The sequence below is a fragment of the Somniosus microcephalus genome, unplaced genomic scaffold (genome assembly GCF_052327205.1).
Source record: "Somniosus microcephalus isolate GS21.2 unplaced genomic scaffold, FLI_Smic_1.0 unresolved_chr6, whole genome shotgun sequence".
NCBI classification, from domain to species: Eukaryota; Metazoa; Chordata; class Chondrichthyes; order Squaliformes; family Somniosidae; genus Somniosus; species Somniosus microcephalus.
Genome location: NW_028225184.1, coordinates 45,055,944 through 45,062,718, shown reverse-complemented (window position 1 = coordinate 45,062,718; position 6,775 = coordinate 45,055,944).

Here is a 6,775-nt window from a genome sequence, read left to right as displayed (position 1 = left end):
TTGCTGCCCCAGAAAGCTGTGGAAGCTACATCATTAAAAAAATTTAAAACAGAAATAGGTAGTTTCCTAGAAGTAAAGGGATTTAAGGGTTATGGGGAGCGGGCAGGAAATTGGACATGAGTCTAGGTTCGGAATGGTCATGGCCCTGTGGGTAGTGGAGTGGGCCCAGGGGCCGTGTAGCCTGGTTCTGCTCCTACGGTGTATTAATTCTGTGTTAGATTTCAGGAGATGGTTTTATTCCTGTTCCTGGCTGGGGTGGAGATCGCCTTTACAGAAGGTAAGTACTGTAGAAAATATAGGGACAGAGTGATCTCCTGGCAGAATTTCGATCGCCTAGATGGGTCGGAGAGGAATTTCCCAGATTTTCTTCTCCCAAATTGGCCATTGGGTCTTTATCTGGTTTTTCTCCTCTCCAGGGAGATCACATGGGTTCGGGTGGATGCACAGTGATAGAAGATTTGAGGTTAGGATCAGATCAGCCATGATCTTATTGAATGGTGGAGCAGGCTCGAGGGGCCAATTGGCCTACTCCTGCTCCTATTTCTTATGTTCTATGTTCTTATGGTCTTTCCTCCGCCCATGTGAGAGGGTAAGTCACACAAACTCTCGCCCATGGTTCTTCCTCCGACCATGTGAGGGTGTAAGTCTCACAAACGCTCCCCCATGGTCCTCCCCCGCCCATGTGAGGGGGTAAATCTCGCAAACTCACCCCCATGGTCCTTCCTCTGCCCATGTGAGAGGATAAGTATCACAAACTCACCCCCTTGGTCCTATCTCCGCCCATGTGAGAGGGTATGTCTCGCAAACTATCCCACATGTTCCTTCCTCCGCCCATATGACAGGAAAATGTCTCACAAACTCACCCCATGTTCCTTCTTCCACCCATGTGAGAGGGTAAGTCTCACAAACTCTGCCCATGGACCTTCTTCCGCCCTTGTGAGAGGCTAAGTCTCACAAATTCTCCCCATGGTCCTGCCACCGCCCTTGAGAGAGGGTATGTCTCACAAATACTTCCATGGTCCTTCCTCCGCCCATGTAAGAGGGTAAACCTCACAAACTCTCCGCCATGGTCCTTCCTCCGCCCATGTGTGAGAGTAAGTCACACAAACTCTCCCACATGGTCATTCCTCCGCCCATGTGAGAGATTAAGCCTCACAAACTCTCCCCATGGTCCTTCCTCCACCCAACTGAGAGGGTACGTCTCACAAACTCTCCCCCATGGTCCTTCCTCCGCCCTTGTGAGAGGGTAAGTCTCACAAGCTCTCCCCCACGGTCCTTCCTCCACACATGAGAGAGGGTAAGTCGCACAAACTCTCCCCCGTGGTCCTCCCTCCGCCCATGTGAGAGGGTAAGCCTCACAAATTTTCCCCCATGGTCCTTCCTCCGCCCTTGTGATAGGGTAAGTCTCGCAAAATCTCCCCCATGGTCCTTCCTGCGCCTATGCGAGAGGGTAAGTCTCCCAAACTCTCACCAAATGTCCTTCCTCTTCCCATGTGTGAGTGTAAGTCTTGCAAAATCTCATCCATGGTCCTTCCTCCGCCCATGTGAGAGGGTAAGCCTCATAAATTCCCCACCATGGTCCTTCCTCCGGCCATGTGAGAGCGTAAGCCTCACAAAATTTCCTCTTGGTTATCCAGCCCCCATGCGAGAGGGACAGTCTCACAAACTCTCACCAATGGTCCTTCCTCTGCCCATGTGAGAGGGAAAGTCTCACAAACTCACACCATTGTCCTTCCTCCGCCCATGTGAGAGGGTAAGTCTCAAAAACTCTGCCCCATGGACCTTCTTCCGCCCATGTGAGAGGCTAAGTCTCACAAGCTGTCCCCATGGTCCTGCCTCCACCCATGAGAGAGGGTATGTCTCACAAACACACCCATGGTCCTTCCTCCGCCCATATGAGAGGGTAAGCCTCACAAATTCTCCCCCATAGTTCTTCCTCCGCCCATGTGAGAGGTTAAACCTCACTAATTCTCTCCCATGGTCCTTCCTCCTCCCATATGAGAGGGTAAGTCTCACACCTCTCCACCATGGTCCTTCTTCCTCCCATATTAGAGGGTAAGTCTCATAAACACTCCAACATGTTCCTTCCTCCGCCCATGTGAGAGGGTAAGTCTCACAAACGCTCCCCCATGGTCATTCCTCCGCACATGTAAGAGGGTAAGTATGACAAACATCCCCCATGGTCCTTCCTCCGCCCATGCGAGAGGGTAAGTCTCACAAATTCTCCCCCATGGTCCTTCCTCCGCCGATGTGAGAGGATAAGTCGCACAATCTCACCCCCATGGTCCTTCCTCCGCCCATGTGAGAGCATAGCTTACGAAAACAAGCTGGCGGAAAATATAAAAACTAACTCCAAAAGCTTTTATAAATATATCAAAAGGAAAAGACTGGTGAAAACCAAAGTTGGTCCATTGCAGTCAGATACGGGGGAATATATAATGGGAAATAAGGAAATGGCAGATCAACTAAATGCATACTTTGGGTCAGTCTTTACGAAGGAAGACACAAAAAACCTCCCTGGGATATCGGGAAAAATAGGGACATTGGCAAAGGAGGAACTGACGCAAATCAATATCTCTAAGGATATGGTGTTAAGGAAGCTAAAGGGATTGAAGGTGGACAAATCCCCAGGGCCTGATAACATGCATCCTAGGGTACTGAAGGAGGTGGCCCTAGAGATAGCGGATGCACTAAGGATGATTTTTCAGAATTCATTAGACTCGGGAACAGTGCCGATGGATTGGAGGGTAGCTAACGTTACCCCACTATTCAAAAAGGGGGGTAGGGAAAAAGCAGGTAATTACAGACCTGTAAGCCTTACATCAGTTGTGGGCAAAATGCTGGAGTCCATCATTAAGGATGAAATAGCGGAGCACTTAGCAAATGGGGACAGGATAGGACAGAGTCAACATGGATTTACAAAGGGTAAATCGTGCTTGACTAATCTATTGGAATTTTTTGAGGGAGTAACTGGTAGAATAGATGGGGGAGAGCCAGTAGATGTGGTGTACCTGGACTTCCAAAAGGCCTTCGATAAGGTCCCACATAAAAGATTAGCATGGAAAATTGAGGCTCATGGGATAAAGGGGAAAGTTTTGGCGTGGATAGGGAACTGGCTGTCAGATAGAAAACAGAGAGTTGGAATAAACGGCTCATTTTCTGAATGGCAGGCAGTAACAAGTGGGGTACCACAGGGATCTGTCCTGGGCCCCCAGCTGTTCACAATTTACATTAATGACCTGGATCAGGGAGTCGGATGCAGCATTTCCAAATTTGCAGACGACACTAAACTAGGAGGGGGGGTGGGCTCAGAGGAAGAGACCAGGAAGCTCCAGAGCGATTTGGACAGACTGGGCGATTGGGCGGATAAATGGCAGATGCACTATAATGTGGACAAGTGCGAAGTTATCCACCTTGGGTGCAGGAACGGGAGGGCAAATTATTATTTAAATGGCAATAGATTGGGAGAGGGGGAAGTACAGAGAGACCTGGGTGTTCTTGTACACCAGTCGCTGAAGGCGAGCATGCAGGTGCAACAGGCGGTCAAGAAGGCAAACGGTATGCTGGCCTTCATAGCAAAAGGGTTAGAATACAGGAACAGGGATACCTTGCTGCAGCTGTACAGGGCACTGGTGAGACCACACCTCGAGTACTGTGTACAGTTTTGGTCGCCTCATCTGAGGAAGGATGTTCTTGCCATGGAGGGGGTGCAGCGGCGATTCACCAGGCTGATACCAGGAATGGCGGGAATGACCTATGAGGAGAGACTATGTAGTTTAGGGATGTACACACTGGAGTTTAGAAGATTGAGAGGGGACCTCATAGAAGTGTATAAAATTCTGACAGGTCTAGACAGACTGGATGCAGAAGGAATGTTTCCCTTGGCGGGTGAGAACAGAACTAGAGGACATAATTTAAGGATAAGGGCTAAACCATTTAGGACAGAGATGAGGGGGAATTTCTTCACTCAGAGAGTGGTGAACCTGTGGAACTCATTGCCACAGAGGGCAGTGTACGCCAGCTCATTAAATATATTTAAGAGGGAATTAGATATATTTCTACGGGCAAAAGGGGTTAAGGGTTACGGAGAGAAGGCGGGGACGGGATACTGAATTAAAGGATCAGCCATGATCTCATCGAATGGCGGAGCAGGCACGAAGGGCCGAATGGCCTACTCCTGCTCCTATCTTCTATGTATCTATGTATCTATGTATAAGTCCCACAAACTCTCCCCCATGGTCCTTCCACCGCCCATGTGAGAGGGTAAGCCTCACAAACTCTCCCCCATGGTCCTTCCTCCGCCCATGTTAGAGTGTAAGTCTCACAAACTCTGCCCCATGGACCTTGCTCTGCCCAAGTGAGTGGGTAAGTCTCACAAACTATCCCACTTGGAACATCCTCCAACCATGTGAGAGGGTGCTCCACACAAACTCCCCGCCATGGTCCTTCCTCCACCCATGTGAGAGGGTAAGTGACACAAACTCTCCCCATTGCTCCATCCTCCGCCCATATGAGAGGGTAAGACTCGCAAACTCTCCTTCATGGTCCTTCCTCCGCCCATGTGAGAGGGTAAGTCTCACAACATCTCCCCCATGCTCATTCCTCCACCCATGTGAGAGGGCAAACCTCACAATCCCTCCCCATGTTTCTTCCTCCGGCCATGTGAGAGGGTCAGTCTCACAAACTCTCCCCCATGGTCCTTCCTCCACCCATGTGAGAGACTTTGTCTAAAAAACTCTCCCCCATGTTCCTTCCTCCACCCATTTGACAGGGTAAGTCTCAAAAACTCTCCCCCATGGTCGTTCCTCCACCCATGTGAGAGGGTAAGTCTCACAATCTCTCACCAAATGTCCTACCTCTGCCCATGTGAGAGGGTAAGTCTCACAAACTCACACCCATCGTCCTTCCTCTGCCCATGTGAGAGGGTAAGTCTCACAAACTCTCCCCCATGGTCCTTCCTCCACGCATGTGATAGGTTATGTCCCACAAACTCTCCCCCATGGTCCTATCTCCGTCCAATGAGATGGTAAGTCTCGCAATCTCTCCCACATGTTCCTTCCTCCGCCCATGTCAGAAGGAATGTCTCACAAACTCACCCCATGGTCCTTCCTCCGCCCATCTGAGAGGGTAAGTCTCACAAACATTGCCCCATGGACCTTCTTCCACCCATGTGAGAGGCTCAGTCTCACAAATTCTCCCCATGGTCCTGCCTCCGCCCATGAGAGAGGGTGTGTCTCACAAACACAACCAAGATCCTTCCTCCGCCCATGTGAGAGGGTAAGCCTCACAAACTCTCCCCATGGTCCTTCCTCTGCCCATGTGCGAGGGTAAGTCTCACAAACTCTCCCCCATGGTCCTTCCTCCTCCCATGTGAGAGGGTAAGTCTCGCAAACTCTCCCCCATGGCCCTTCCTCCGCCCATGTGAGAGGTTAAGTCTCACAAACTCTCCCCCATGGTCCTTCCTCCGCCCATGTGAGAGGGTAAGTCTCCCAAACTCTCCCCCATGGTCCTTCCTCCGCCCATTTGAGAGGGTAATTCTCACAAACTCTCCCCATGGTCCTTCCTCTGCCCTTGAGAGAGGTTATGTCTCACAATACTCCCCCATGATCCTTCCTCCGCCCATGTGAGAGGTTAAGTCTCACATACTCTCCCCCATGACCATTCCTCCGCCCATATGAGAGGGTAAGTCTCACAAACACTCCCCCATGGTCCTTCCTCCGTCCATGTTAGAGAGTAAGTCTCACAAACTCTCCCCCATGGTCCTTCCTCCGCGCATGTGAGAGGATAAGTCTCACAAACCCAGCCCCTTGGTCTTTCCTCCGCCCATTTGAGAGGGTAATCTCACAAACTCTCCCCATGGTCCTACCTCCGCCCATGTGAGAGGGTATGTCTCGCAACCTATCCCACATGTTCCTTCCTCCGCACATATGACAGGAGAATATCTCACAACTCACCCCATGTTACTTCTTCCGCCCATGTGAGAGGGTATGTCTCACAAACTCTGCCCCATGGACCTTCTTCCGCCCTTGTGAGAGGCTATGTCTCACAAATTCTCCCCATGGTCCTGCCTCCGCCCTTGAGAGAGGGTATGTCTCACAAATACTTCCATGATCCTTCCTCCACCAATGTGAGAGCTTTAGCCTCAAAAACTCTCCCCATGATCCTCCCTCCGCCCATGTGAGAGGGTAAGTCTCACAAACTCTCCCCCGTGGTCCTTCCTCCGCCCTTGTTATAGGGAAATCTCACAAAATCTCCCCCATGGTCCTTCCTCCGCCTATGCGACAGGGTAAGTCTCACAAACTCTCACCTAATGTCCTTCCTCTTACCATGTGTGAGTGTAAGTCTCACAAGATCTCATCCATGGTCCTTCCTCCGCCCATGTGAGAGGGTAAGCCTCACAAAATCTCCCCCATGGTCATTCGTCTGCCCATGTGAGAGGGAAAGTCTCACAAACTGACACCATTGTCCTTCCTCCGCCCATGTGAGAGGGTAAGTCTCAAAAACTCTGCCCCATGGACCTTCTTCCGCCGATGATAGTGGCTAAGTCTCACAAACTCTCCCCATGGTCCTGCCTCCACCCATGAGAGAGGGTATGTCTCACAAACACACCCATGGTCCTTCCTCCGCCCATGTGAGAGGCTAAGCCTCACAAATTCTCCCCCATAGTTCTTCCTCCGCCCATGTGAGAGGGTAAGCTTCACAAAGTGTCCCGCATGGTCCTTCCGCCCCCCAAGTGAGAGGGTAAGTCTCACAAACTCTACCCCATGGTCCTTCC